The sequence below is a fragment of the Pollicipes pollicipes genome, unplaced genomic scaffold, assembly GCF_011947565.3.
Source record: "Pollicipes pollicipes isolate AB1234 unplaced genomic scaffold, Ppol_2.1 Scaffold_5724;HRSCAF=6776_pilon_pilon_pilon, whole genome shotgun sequence".
Classification (NCBI taxonomy): domain Eukaryota; kingdom Metazoa; phylum Arthropoda; class Thecostraca; order Pollicipedomorpha; family Pollicipedidae; genus Pollicipes; species Pollicipes pollicipes.
The window spans coordinates 6552894-6567992 of record NW_023596746.1 but is presented as its reverse complement, the minus strand read 5'-3'; the positions used below and the strand labels follow the sequence as shown (position 1 = coordinate 6567992).

At 54.5% G+C, this 15099-nt stretch overlaps 1 long non-coding RNA gene across 1 annotated transcript; it reads left to right on the top strand.

The window, feature by feature from the left end:
* Positions 1-121: 121 nt before the first annotated feature.
* LOC119103825 (uncharacterized) lies at positions 122-12499 on the top strand. Its single transcript, XR_005094820.1, has 3 exons — positions 122-414; positions 760-839; positions 12278-12499. It is a non-coding gene; the product is annotated as an uncharacterized LOC119103825 (long non-coding RNA).
* The last annotated feature ends 2600 nt before the right edge of the window (positions 12500-15099 follow it).

The window sequence follows — 15099 nt, the reverse complement described above, 5'->3', positions numbered from 1 at the left end:
GGTCCGGCCGGCCGCCCCCGAGCGGAGACGGCACCGGGGGCTGTCGGACCCCGCGGAGCCGCCGCGAGTCGACCCTGACGGCGTTGTCGGCTCCCCGAGGACGGCTGAACAGATGGATGGGCCCAAGCAAGACACGGTGGTGACGGAGCCACTTCAGGACCCATTATCAGCCAGTCTGCTTTACAGGCAGACGTTGGCTAAGTCGGTCCAGCGCCCACTTTTGGAAGAGGAGAGCCTGACGCGGATTATCGAATCACCCTCCGAACAGATTGCCGGAGCTCCATCTTCCGACAACGCTAAAAAGGGTGTTGATGATCTCCCAATCAGTGGACCTGTCGTTGAAGACAAACTGGCCAACTATGTGCCCACGCCCATGCCCAGGAAACGCTCCATGATGGTTGCCACTAGTGAAAGGTAAATCAAGGCGTTTGGTTACGTTGTGTATCGCATGCAGGGCTTTGCCTTTCGGAACCTTTTCATCGATAAAACATGTATGGTTGGCTTTTTCAGAAAAGCACTAGCTATATAGCATTATGTGGACACTGTTGTTTGATAATAATTAACAGTGACCTAGCGCAATGACGAATGGGGAATCGTGCCCAGTAGCTTTTCATTTCGCGTCCCTGTTTGTTTTTTTGCCGCCGCGCACGAGATCTATAGCTGTGAAAACGTCATTCTGCGCGTGACCATCGGCTCATGCAACGAGCTTGGGGCGGCTGGTGGCGCTGTGCCGTGCATTATTTTCCGTGTCTCCGACAGCGAGGAGGAGCCGCCTCGGAGCGACAGTGGCGCCACCCTGAACTCGAGGCTGCCAGCAGCACCCTCTGTCGGCCCGGACGGTAAGTGTCTACTGGCCTGGGTGACGCCCACCCCGAGTGAGGATATCGAGGCTTAGGAACAGGGCTGGTGCTCTAGGTACCAGACCTGTGCCGGGAGCCCCCAAAATATCCAGGATCCCATTAACATGGAGCCGTATAAGATCTTGGATCCAACCCTGGAATCCAGGAACATGCCGTGGTACATGCTACCACACTTTCGGTGACTACGGTACAGGTCCTACGCTGATGCATGGGAATAATGTACTCGAAAAGCTGCTTCCTCTCTTTCGGGGTTCATTTTCACGCACGCCACAGTGACTGGTGGTGGGCGTGCTGATTCATAGGTGTTTGGCTTGACCTAGGAGGGAACGCATTGATAGGTGCATACACGATACTGTGTTGTACATCTCCGAGCGTTAGCTTTCGGATCGAAGCATGGTAGTCATACGCCGCAGTCAGGTGGTATCGCTCCGAAATGTGATATAGTTACTCAGGTAGCTGTGATCAGCCCCACCCAGGCGCGGCTTAGCTAACCCGTGCCCGGCCGGGGGATGGTAGACTTCGCCCCTACGGTTTTTCAAGCATGGGTCAAAAATGAACGCCTGCAGTAGCACGAAATTTTCAGTACCCGTTCATCTTGCAATATGGCACACTTTGTACAACTTCCAAGTTTTAAGTACTAAGATCAGTGGCCAAAGTCAGGTTAAAGAGGTCAACCTCTGAAAAACTTTGACCACCAATAACTTTGTTGTGGGTCATTTGTCGTTCAAACATAGGTTTGATGTACCAGGATCAGTGACGTAGGTCAAGTTATAGAGGTCAAACTCTGGAAAACTTTGACCACGAATAACTATTTTTGGGTCATTCGCCATTGTTCTTATTTGACATAGGAACAGAAAATGATATTACCTAGTTAGTTTATTTCGTATTCTTAAGCACGCGCAGCTGGTAATCTGGAGTCTAGTCAATGCTCATCATTTTTCATAGATCATATAGATTTGTAAGTATCTTTGTGCAGTTTTGGTGCTTCTGTTTGAGGAAAAGAGTATTTACTCACATGCAGAGCTATCATATGACCACAAAGCACATGACCTTGGCCCAGGTCAAGATCTACCTCTGTGGGTGCCTTCCGCAGAACAGATGCTGGACTTAAAAAAGGCCTTTGTATTAGGTAACTTTAGGCGCAGTATTGTAATACTCCACTGGAAACATGGTGTGATATTCTGAAGCACAAGAATGTCACAATGGGTCGCGTAGGAACATTGAGGATTATGTGAGGCCATTAGGAGTCAATGACCAATTTTGTCAATAGTGGAGACACTAGATGAACAAGTGCGACGAGTGTAACCACCTAATATATTGACAAACATCGATGGGACTATGTGTGATGTATATGTACAGCACCCTGTTTCTGGCCATATAAAAACATTGTGCTGGTTGCATAGCCTCGGCTAGAACTTCAATTTTTTCCAGCCGTATGATTTATAAGTATGACTGAAGTTGACCTCATCCGTTCTCCAGGTCATCCTAAAATGGTATTTTTTTTCGTCTGGAAAAGCTTTTGTCCCACAACGGCGCCTTATAAAATAAACCTAGTCAGAACCACATTGTGAAAAGTATATTTCTTGTAGGTTATTGGTACGCCAACTTTGAGCGGTGACCTGCTATAATCTGACCCTTGTGGGGAAAATAAATAGTCGAATGGACTACCCACAGCCTTAACTCTCATTTCTGTGCCCTCCGTATCCGTCCTGACATGCCAGCATAAGTTTTAAGCGCATCTGTCAGAACGACTGTTTTCGGCCCTTCTTGATTCAGATGACCTCAAATTTGACCAAGGTTAAAAGATGATGTACATTTTTATGATTTAAAGAGATCTTTACAACGATATCTGTGCTTTTCTCATGCGGCGTCTGAAAGTTGGAGCTCCATGGAGCAAGTCAACTTCCTCCTGGCCGAGAGCGGTCGTCTCACCTCCCCCCCCCCCCCCCCCCCCCCGACCGGGCGCAGTTGTCTCACCCCCGGTCGGGCGCAGGTTAATCAACAGAAAGAGTCAGCAATAACTGATGTAACGCGCTCCTTTTGAATGCGGAGGATAAGGCAAAGCCGTCTATTAGTGGAGAAGAGACTATTTAGCATGGTTACGTGCTGGCCACTTACTATTAACACCAATGTATTTCGCACATTGACAACGGTGGCTGCTCAAGGATACCCGTCCGGCTAGTGTGTTAGGTTATGCGCCTTTTTGTCCATTTTGATCCCAGGATTGTAGGCATACCCATTCACTACGGTCATTTCGGCGCCACGTATCTTTGGTTGTAGAGGACAGGCACGTAATGACCTGGGTCAGCTCTGTGACGTGACGGTTGTGGAGCCATGGGTGACCTAAGCCAGATCCAACCAAACTTTTCATATCCGTATGCAGCTATGAAAAGTTTGGTTAAAGTCAGTCGCCCAGAGGCAGTTCAACTGCCAATAGACAGCTGAATAGCAAGTATTTTGGCATCAGATGACTAAAGATACCCTGAAGGTTTGCTGACCTATGCCAGGTCGAAGTGGCGTAGCTATCAGCGAAGGCTATTTCTGGAGAATCGTTCAATCTGATGCGAGAACGGAGCGTCGGACGAAGCCATACATATCTGAGATAGTTCCAAAGACAATGAACAATTGAATTCAAGATTGCAACCAATTCCACTGATCTACAGCCAGAAATGAAGTTCAGGCCGAGGTCAGAACCATCGTGCTTTATTACTGGAGACCTTTTAATACGGGACAGTTTCTGATGCTCATTTCGAATTTCCTGATAAAAGGGACAGCAATAGACATCCTCAGTGGACTTCTCAAGGATCAGGTTAAGCCACAGACCTAAAATTGCTCAGGTTTTTTCAGGAACATACCGCCTAGCGCAATTCCTGATGCTTATTCAAATTCGAAAATCAAAATATTCTCTTAGACTTTGGTGATTTATTACCTTCTAAAGGTCAGTCAGGTCCGTCGCCCTAAAATACCCTATGTTTTTAGGAATATACCACCTAGAGCAACCCTTGAATCTTATACAAATTCGAAAATCAAAAGAATCTCATAGGTTTTTGGTCGCTATTACCTTCTATTGGTCAGTCAAGGCTGCTGCCCAAACGTGCCATCCTTTTGCTTAGAAAAAACATCGTGGTTCAAGACGGCTGCATGAAAAGATCTGACAGCACTTTGGACACTAATCTCGGGTTTGACCTTATTTAACCTTACTTGACCCGGAGGTCACGACCTAGGGGTCTAAAATTTTACACAAGTGCGCTAACATACAGAACAACCCATCCTGTGAATTTGTAGCCTAACTCTTTTAGCTTTTGAGATCTCAACAGGGGGGAGGGCAAATTGACCCCCATCCGAGCGTTTGGTATTCAACTGACCGCCCGGGTGCGCGTTAAGAAGAAATCCATTTTAGCGCACTAACTTACACGACACAAGGCCACGCGTCACTAGTGGGGCGTTAAGGTCACTAGTAATTATTGGGTATTTACAGCTCACCGGCTGCCGGGGCCATTTGGAAACGGCATGCCTTTATTAGGTTCAATTTCGGATGCGGTAATGGCGCGACAATGATCAAAACCCAGTGAGGACAGGTCCAGACCTGGGCATCCTAATCACTACGATACCACCGCCCCAAAAACCAGGCAAGGCCAACCAGGCCGTAGACATTTAAGCGATATAACAAATAAGTGCCCGTGAATTCACGCCGATTGCGAATACGTGCTTGGATGCGCATTTGTTTGAAATGCGTGTTTTTCCTCATTTGACCAGAAAGCCACGAACAATTTTGTAGAAAATATTTTAAGCCATTGTTACTTGAACTTCTTAAGCACAAATCACTTGTATTGTATATATATATACATATATATATATATATATATATATATATATATATATCCGACGCATAAAACATGAACCTCCTTATCTGATATCCTTTATTTGTGCAATTACGACAGGCAGCAAATAAGTGCAATTGTTTATGTATTGTGTTTCTGAAAAAAGATAGCTGTTTGGGCCAAGTTTTACACCGCAGAGACCCGGCCTCATCTGAGGGAGGGGCAACTAAGCAGCTCAACCTGGAGAGAGGGGCATGGGCCTACAAGTTTATTTTTGCCATACGTCCCCACGTGCCTTACGGCATCGCCGCAGGTGTCTCACTAGCCACTGCTGTCTTCCCTAGGGCAGTCTGAATTTCCAAGATAGCATGTGATAATGCATCGAGTTCTCTGCCTGCCCTATCATCTGCATATCGAATACACAACCTTATTTTCCGTCGTCAGCAATAGATGTCGCTAGCGTTCGCGCGGTTCTGGTCATGTGGGCTGCTACGGCGCGGTGTTGTGGGCCGGCGGCGGGGCGGGAGGCGCGGCCGGCCGGTTCAGTCTGCGCTGGCGGCGGGCGGCGTGCGCCGGTCGTGAGTGCCGCCGGCGGCGGCGGAGGTGCACGTCGCGGAGGCCTGGCCTGCGAGAGGCGGCGAGTCATCGGTGCTGTGCGGAGCGAAGTGGCGCACCGCCCGCCTACCGAGCCGACGCCGGCGATCGCCTGGCGCCGTGCGCCATGAAGTCGAACTCAAACTGGGGTACGTGCGCAGCGGCTCCGTCACGGTCCGCCCTAATCTGGCCATCGCTCGGACCAAGGCCGCATGATTTTACGCGCCATGAAGGCGCAGATCCTCAGCCCCGCAAAGCCCCGCCGATGTTCGGCAGACGTCCGCGCACAACCGGCTCACGACGCGCTGACGGCCTCTCCAGGCACTGAAACAGTTATTTGCACGAGAGGCGCTCGTTGCGGTCTTGGTCGCAACGGTCCGTGCACCCACCTGTGACCGGCAACGCGATCAACGGAACGTGGCGTTAGCGGAGTGATGCGCTGCTTGAAATGGCATTTAGGCCTAAGGAAGACTTGGTGCGGTGGACTATCACATTCTTATCACGATACCTGCCTTATTCGTAGTGAAATGAGGCGCGTGCCCGCGTCGCGTACAAGTTCCTGCACATGCGTTCGGGTGATGCGGAGAATCCGTGAAGTTCACCGAACGCGCGCACTTTCCTCTCGGTCATTGTTGTAGCGTTCATGCCTTTCAATGCACCGCCGTGGTTTGAGGAAACGATGCTGGAGTCGCCAGCAAATGACACGGGCCGCGAGTCTCCGAGCGGACATGGGTGCAACGTGTGTCGATGTCGGAATGGAACTGTCGGCTAGAAATTGGCCAGAACCAGCTGACTTGGTATACAGCTGTCTTTTGGCTATGGCTCGAAAAAAAATGTTCCGCATTCCCGTCGGGTTTAAATGCCTGGGTTCAAGTTATCAGCGTCGAGCTGGAGTTTCACTGTGTTTCGGCTGATGGGGTCCGGGTGCTCTAAACAAGTTCTACTTGGGGTTTAATCCCAGCCCAGAACCCCCTGTGCAAACCATTCGGAATAAACAGTTCTGTAAAATGTTGAAAACATAAAAAATCAGTGCCGGAATCTAATCACTGCTGCAAGTAAACAATTACAGTAAATGAGACTCAGTACTCGGGGAGATAGCATTGTCCGGCCTCTCAACAATTACAACAGCTATAGTTCATATGTGTGTTTACATCTTGATCTTTTATATATGACCTGTTAACGAGCATCTCCCAGCAAAACACTGGCTGTTTACTGCTATTGCGAGCGAGCCGCGAGTACGTTTGCAAAGCCTTCACGACGTGGCGGGGACTCGATGTTTGAATGATCAATCCACCTCGACCCTACTGCCATGCCGTTGGCCTGCTTGCAGTTGGGCAAGCCACAAACGCTGAAGCATGGTCTTTTGAATACAAGTCAGCCTCACTTTTAAAGTATCGCGGCAATTGCTTTGTCTGAATCGAGGTGATGAAGCACAGGTACCTTTTCCGTGTTGCGTAGCGTGTGGCAAATCATTGATAGACTTTTCAAGTTACCAGCTCCGCATAGATCATGAGCAATGCGATAGCACCTAATTTCATCCTGATCTGTTCCCAGCCCGACTCCAATCACACGTAACCGCCCGACTCCGATCACACGTAACCGCCCGACTCCGATCACACGTAACCGCCCGACTCCGATCACACGTAACCGCCCGACTCTGATCACACGTAACCGCCCGACTCCGATCACACGTAACCGCCCGACTCCGATCGCAGTTCTCAAGCTTAGTGCTTGAAGTCCATGAAGTCCAAGTAAATGTGCCATTTGAACCGATCGAAGTTTTGAAAAGATTTGATGCACCTGGTGCTTCAATATTTGGTTGCTGATAACTATACAGCATGTGTGCAGGCAGTAAAGCCAGCCAGCCTCGCAGTCCGGCCACGTGCCGCGAGCGAGCCGCAAAGACGCATGCATAATACATAATACCTCTGGCACTGCCAGCCTGGGAAACAGACCACTTCCAAGCAAAATTTATTCTCCTGACGCGGCCAGCCAAGGCGCTGTGTGCCTTGTTGAGGTAACTGACGGAAGTTCGCGAACATGGGCTGCGGTGACTCAACCCTGATCACTTCATCTCGTCTCAGCTCAGGTTATGGCTACACTAACATCAGGACTGCGGGCAGTGGCAGACACTAGCTTCGTTGTTCATTTACGCCGATGGTCCTGTGTTACGGCGCCCGGAGCCGCCGGCGTGGCCGCGTCAGCTGCATCTATGGACGCACGGGGGAGCTCTTCATTTATGCAGGGCACTCGCCTTCTGCGCGCCAGGGCTCGCCGCGGACCGCCGCTGTCACGTGACCACGCCATGCCCTTGAATAAGACCATTCTGGTCGTGCTCGTAGGCCGGTGAAGATTATGCCAAACAGCGGTTACTCTACGCTCGGTTAGACAAATGCGCCTACTGGAAGTAATCGGGCGATATGGAGGGATCGAGATTCAGACTGTTCAGTGCGTTTCGGGACAGCCTTCATTGTGTCTGGCAGCTGAGTAGGAATACGTGGGGGTAGTCGATTGGCAGAAAAGCCTGACGATATCACGCTGGCCCGCGTTTTGTCCAGCAGTGGCATGTGCTGCGCGAACAACTCACCCACGCCTATACTGCTACACACTGTATAGTCTTCCACTAAATAGTGCCTTCCGCAGCACACACTCTGTGCCTAGCCAGTTTGCCATCGGGTACCATACAGTCTCGACGCCGTGTTTGTGTCGCGCCCGGCCATTCTGCTGTCGGCCCGCGCGTGCCTGTGGATGGAGTCCAGCACCTGGCGTTCAGGCTTGAAGCCGCCACGCTTCGGCGCACAGCGCTGTCACTGCGCCGCTTTTTAGTCGGCCTGTAGCCCGTCAAATCACCGGAAACGGTCTCTTCCGAGTCTTCAGGCACAAGTCACACGAGGGCGTTGAACGCCGGACCTGAATGGCCTACTTTTAACGAAGCACCGTGGGTGTTCCCCTTTCTCCTTCATATGGCTCTGGAGGTTAAATGGCGCTTATGATTTGTACAAATGATCCTGTCTTTTCCGTGTTTGGCCGCAATCCTGCTGAAGAGGCCTCCCGTGTCTGGACCAGTTCTTTCTTCTCTCCTTGGTTGTTTTTGCGCGCTGGCTCTCCTGTCGGATTCTTGCTGCCTGCCATGGCTACCTGGCTCTGTTGTCAATTATGCTGTTTAATTGTCAATTATATTATTGTTGATATGTTTATTATATCAGATATCTAGTTAAAATATTATTGATACGTTGACCGTCAATTGATTAATTGCCAATTACACTGTACAACATTTCCTTGGCTGGTCGTCCTGCCTGCTCCTGCTGATTATTTGGCTGTTTTTCTGTTACGACGTTTGCCCACCTGTCTTTCCTGCCGCTGCTCTGTTCCGACATCTGGCCCTCCTGTCCCAGTTTGCCGCTTTAATGTCTGCAGTCTTGCTATGTCGCCCGGTTCCACCGTCGTCTATTTCGCTGTATCGGCCATCTGGTTCTGCCATCCGTGTCTACCGTCTGGACGTGCGGCCTGCCTGGTTCAGCCATCCGTTTCTTCTGTCTGGCGTTGCTGTCCGGCTCGGCTGGTCGGCTCAGCTGCCGCGTCCGCTTCGACTGTTTACGGCCCGTGGTAGAAAGCGGACCGTTGGGCCGGCTGCACGCGCCGAGCGGTCGGCCCGTCGCACCGGGCCACTCTGTCGTCCGGTGGGAATATCCCAGCGCATTCCTCACTGATTTATTCCCAGGCTGGCCTCGTTTTACGTGTTGTGTTCATTCCCCATTCACTATGCGGCACGAAGGAACCGGCGCGCTCCGTGGCCGGACACGCATGATGCATTAGAAACAAACAACGTTGATGAAATCGCCTGCATGTGGGACGCAGTCAGCTGTTGCTTACTCTGACGCGTAGAGGTCACGTGACGTACCTCACCTGATTGCAGCCAACGTATATCTGTTCGTTTTTATGATAGGTATCAACACCTGCCATCGCCGTAGATATTGTGGTTCTGTTTGGAACGCTCCTCACGTGCTTCTTGTCACCGGATATATCTTTTCAAGACTGACCGTGCCTTACCTTTGATCAAAAACAATATGGCATTGCGAGACTGGAGGAAGCCGAGAGGCCTTCTAGCGCACATTCTTCAACAGGCAATTGTGGATGCTTGATTAGATTCTTTTCCAATCCTTAGTTAGCCGCTGATTTTGATTTATCATGCTATTAACAAGTCAGCATATGTATGGCAGCAATGCGTATATTCGTATAGCATATATCCACCACGCGCAGAATAAGTTTGCGGTGCCCCATTAAGCAAGCTAAGGCTGTTGTCAATTGACGACTGCAATTTAACATTCAGTTCAAGTCAACATCAGGATCTCTCGATCGCCGAGAAGCAGGCGATCTCTACCTTCTCGAGGCTCCCTCTCATCCAATCCCGTCTCCCGTGTTACTTAGCCACTGGGCAGGTCTGAGAAATGAACAGCCCGCCCTCTTCCCTCCGCTGCCTGCGCGCTCCAGCGCGTGGAGCAATAATAACGCGCCGGGACCACGGCCGGACCTGCGTGGCGAGCGGCGTCCACTGGCGCCTCGTCCTCGTCTCCCTTCGCACCATCAGCGTGCACTGTTCAGTGTGAAGCGCTGGCCGTCCAGCTGCCCGGAGGTGCTCTCCGCCTGCGGGTCGTGCTAGGGTCAGCGGCGTTCAGTCCTCTCGCCGCTAGTCCGCCTGCCGTCGGCCGCCGGCGGCGCGCAGGCCAGCCAGGCCGAGCCGCACCCGCCCAGACCGTGCGCACCTCGGGGCGGTCCCGTTGGGTGCGGTCGACCGCGCGCCGCGCCGCGCCGCCCCGCCCGGGCCACGAGGCCGTGCGTGGGCGCCGCGGCGGCCCAGCGGCTGGCGTGGGAGGCGGGGGCAGACGTGCGCCGTGGGAGCAGCTCGCCGAACGGCTGGCCACGCACCGGAGCTGCACGGTCACCTGAGCCGCGCCGCCCGCCCGCCGCCCGCCGCCCGCCGCTCAACGCCGCGCTGCCGTCGGCCGCCCGCCGCCCGGCGCGCGGGTCATCGGCCCATGGTGGCCCGAGCAACCAGTGGACCGGCGGCTGGCGCGTGCCACTGTGGGAGGGTGCAGGTGCCGCCTGCCTCACCCATCCGTTGGCATCGAGGGGTGCTGAGCTCAGCGGGAGACGCCCAGTCCGCGGCCTACTCCAGACACCGGCGCTGTTTTTCCTTTCGCGGCTGGGTAGGAATCCGAGAAGAACAACAAACACGCCGTGCAGTTTCGCACACTGGCGAATGACTCGGGTGTCAGGCTCTGTCGCGCAGCTGGCTTCTCTCTCGTTGCACGCCTAGGATAGAACCAGCCAGCCGATCGTGGGCAGTCACGGTAGCTTGAAGGCATTCTCTGCTCACGGATGGCCATAGATGAAGTGTCGACCCGCAGGACGTTGCAGATGGTTGGAGATTATTCGGGCTAGCAGTCGGTTAGAACCGGTTGGAGAGGGTCATGCACCCGTGCCGCCACGAACGGAAGTTGCAGCACGAGACGGTTCGTGACAACACGCTGTATTTGGCCATGGCCTCGAGAGTCGGGACTGTGAAGGTAACACGAGACGAATTGTCCGTTGTTTGTTGATGATTTGTTTACGAAAAGTGGAACGCAGGGATTGCAGCTCCTTGTGAATGGAACTGTGGCTATAAAAATAAGCGAATGCCTTGTTGCAGCTGGCGCGTCGACAGGAATCAGAAAACATGTTTTGCAGTGGCTTAGTGATGCCCACTGTATTTGGTATTTGTGCCCGACTTACGCGGTTGCAGGATTAGACTGAAGCAGAGAGGCCTTGCGCCTGGAACTTCCTACCCCAGCCAGTGACAAATTTAGCCTTAAACCATGGGGTGGCATGCGAAGAAAACCGGTCATCTTCCCACTTGAGCCCTCCATTCGTGGATTAGTTCCCTCGCCAACGCCTCTGGAGGCTGGAGCCGACGCTGTCAAATACGGCTTACGACCATTAAGATGCCTTCTTTGGCGTGAGGCGAGAGAGGTGGCGACGGAGATGAGTGTTGCATGACATCATGATGCCAAAGCACCGCCAAATGGCTTCTGGCGCGTTTGTAGACTCAGACAAATGAGTTTGCCAGCGAATCGGAATGTCCGTATTTCATGACAGTGAGTAATGAACAGTAAACAAGCAACGCGGTGTACTGCTGAAGTGTTCACGTGCTAACTCTCAAAGCACGGCTGAAAATTGACTGACAATAGGGCTGGCCAATGTTGTGGATGGTACAATCGCTTGTGCTATGTAGCTGGGTTAGACATTAATCTCGTTTGGTTGCCAACGCCTCGTAATCCTTGAGAACGCCCTAAGCAGGTGTATCCATGGCTTGCGCTCGAGTACACAACACCTGCCATAGGAACTGATGACGGTGTGTGCCGGTACCCTGCTCGTCCTTCGCTCTGCCAAGTCATGTCGGCCTTGTGTTTCTACGACCCCAGATTGTTATGATCTGAACTGGCCCCGACAAGTGTTGGCAGCTTTTTCGAAATAATCGATTTGAGCGGTTCTCGTGTCCATGGAATGTAATGGATTAAATTTTGGTCGTGTTGCTTTTGCTGCATGACAATCACATGCCTAGCTCGCATGCCTGAGGTACGTTACGTCATGACTTTTGAATAATAGTGCTTAGGTATATCGCTAAAACCCAATGAAGGCACTGGTCAGTGGTTGCAAAAAAACACCATGATTGTTCTGCTAGAATCGCTGAAATCACGAGATTCCGGGCTAGTTGGCGTGAAAACATGCTCAGCGTGAGTTCCCGCCTGCAAAACAGCGAGGTTCACAAAGTAAGCAAGTCAAGCGTGGCAACGACGGCCAATTTCAGTCCTTGAAGGCCTTCGATTGATGAGAGTTTGTCGTCCGATCGGATGATGGGTGAGGGCAGTGTTGTTTGACAACATGTTCTCCCGTGGAGAACCCAATGGCGGTGAAACAAGCCGCTGAGCCTGGTTAGTCATCTTGTGCGTCATTCCATTTCAGATGCGGCTGCCGCGCCGCTGGAGCCAAACTCTGCGACAACAGCACGGCGGCAGCACCCACCGATGTCCGCCGGCTGGTGGCGGCACCCGTCTCCTGCGTTACGCCAGCAGTGAGCCCGACCGGCCGGACTGCGAGTCCGAGCCCGAGCAACACTCCAGCGTCTCCGAGCGACACGGCAGCGGGGAGTCCGACTCCTGCGGTCGCGCGGGCGGCGACGCCGACCTCGAGGGGCCGCTCCAGTCCGGAGGCGTGCGGCGGAGACTCGCCGGCCGCCGACGATCGCCGCCGCCGCGACTCGCCGCCGCCAACGGGCGCGCGCCTGCCGCCCTGACGGCCATGAGTTCCCGCCGAACTTCAGCGAGTCGCCGCTGGGCGGCACCACCACCGCGGCGACACCGCCTCCGTCCGACGATCCGGACCTGCTGCTGCAGCCCCCTTCCGGCTTCAGCGACGGCTTCGGCCGCGTCCGAGGACCAGGAGGCCGCAGCGAACCCTGGGCCGGGTCCGGAGACCCGTGGCCGGTACCAGAGGTCCGAGTCGCTGAACGCCGTGAGCGACGACAGCAGGCAGATCGTGACGGCGGGGGTCGGCGGTGGCCAGACGAGCTGATGACAGGCAGCGCCAGAGCGTTGGGACGATCTTCTGAAGGCGACGGCCGGGGTGAGAGCGAGCGCCTTAGCAAAGGGCTCTCGAGGGAAGGTCAGCGTTAAGGACAAGATCGCGTTGTTCTCCAGTCAGTCTGTTGAGCAGCTGGCGCCGCCGCATCCGAAAACTGCACAAGCACAAGAGCTTAGACTCTGACTTGGAGCTGCGCAGTGCGTCAGGATCGCAGGCTCGGTCAAATCAGACCTACGACTGCCCGTTAAAGAGACTGGAAAAAATAGCGTCGGGTGAAAATGCATCAAGGCGAAAGAATATATCTGAACCACGTGGGAGCAGGTTCGGCAGTATGGTAACCTGCACCTTGCGGAAAGAAAGCTCATGACACTCCACGCACCAGTGATGTGCGATTGACCAGCAACAAAGACAGGGCCAATGATAACGAAAGGCCCGCGTGGATCGCAGGTCCAGTGATGAGAAAGGCTCCAGAGGAGATGCGTGTCAAGTCGCCACCTCTGGACACCTCTTCACATGTGGACGGATCCCAGGACCTGCCAACGCCGCACTCAGAGTCTCTAAGCGGCCTCTCGGGACAGTCGAGCCCTCGAGAGGCCTCGCCGGGTCCACTGTCAGAACGGTCGCAAAGCCTCTTTGATCTGATGCATCCTGAGAAAAGGCACAGCTTTGCAGGTCTTCACGAGCGGGGATATAGCTACTCTAGCCATGCATGCGACTTGTCCAGGAAGGTTTCGCTCAATTCCATTTCAGAAGAGAGAAGACGCAGCCTGTCCAGACTCCGTGGCCTGGTGATCCCGGATAAGGTGGATGGTTTCATGAAGAAGGGTCCTGTCGATCTGCCTACCATCAAGAGCAAAAATCTCTCGGGACTGAGCTCATCTAGCTTCCGGGCCTCGACTACCAGTTGTTCAAGCCCTCGGATAAAGCAGCCGATAGCTTCTAGGCCGGAGAGAACCGACTCGCGTCGACTGACCTCCCCACCCTGGAAGGGTGAATCGCCCAACATCCAGAAATACTCACCGGCCTTCAAGCGCAAGAACATCTCAGTCCACTCCTCGCACGGTGCGTCCGCCTCCGCCTTCCACCTGGTCTCCTGCTCCTCCAAGATGGGCGGCTCGTCGGTCGAGCTGTCGCGGCCGTCTCGTCGCGACCAGGCGGCGCCGGCTGAGCGGCGGAGCGAGCCTCGTGCGCCGCGACCGCGCCTGCCGGCCGCCTGCCAGGAAGGCCGCGAGCCCCTGCAGCGCAGCAGCTCGCTCAACTCGCGGCCGCTGACGGCCTGCAGCTCGCCGCGCCGCAAGGCGTCCGACGACGTGGCCGCCGACCTGCGCGACCGGCTGGAGCCGGCCGACGCCGACCTGGATGGCTCGACACTGACGCTCGTGGACGAACCCGAAGCCGAGCTGGAGCTGGCGGCGCGCGACCGCGCCGGCAGTGTCGACTATGACCACCGCGCTAGCACGTCCACGCTGCACGACTCACCCGTTAAGGATCTGGACGTGGAGGAGGAGCTGCTGCGGGCCGCCGACGCGCACAGAGCGGAACGGAAGAGCAGCGACGCGCTGGAGGAGCCCCAGTCGGGCAGGAAGAGCAGCGGCCCGCTGGGCAGAAGAGTTAGCGACTTTGCCCTGCAGGCGAACCGACCGGAAGGGAAGAGCAGTGATTCCGCGCCAGAGGTGAAGCGACCGAGAGAGACAGGACAGTGACTTTGTGATGGAATCACGCCCTGCTGAGAGGAGGAGCAGTGACCCCGGCGGGGCGCGCAGCGGCTCGAGAGGAAGAGCAGTGACTCCGCGCGAGATGCGCAGTGGCTCGAGAGGAAGAGCGGTGACCCCGCGCAGGAGCTGCACCAGACTGAGAGAAAGGGCATCGACTCCATATTGGAGCCGCGCTCGGCCGAGAGGAAAGACAGCGACTCGTCGCCGGAGGCTCGCTTGCCGGTGTGCAACGACCCAGCGCCGAGGGCGGCACCCTCCGGCGGCGAGAGGCTGGCCAAGGGTCCGGCTCGCCGCCACGAATCCTGGACGACGGCGCCTGGCGGAAGCACGGCGTGGCCGGCGGGCGGCGCGGCCCGGCACAGTCCTGCGGCGAGACGCGCGACCTGGCCAAGCTGCGCCAGGTCACAAAGGCCAGCGTGAAGTCGTTGAAGCAAAAGTGGCAGCAGCTGAGCGACGTGTCGGACACGACGCCGACAGGCCTGTCGCCAC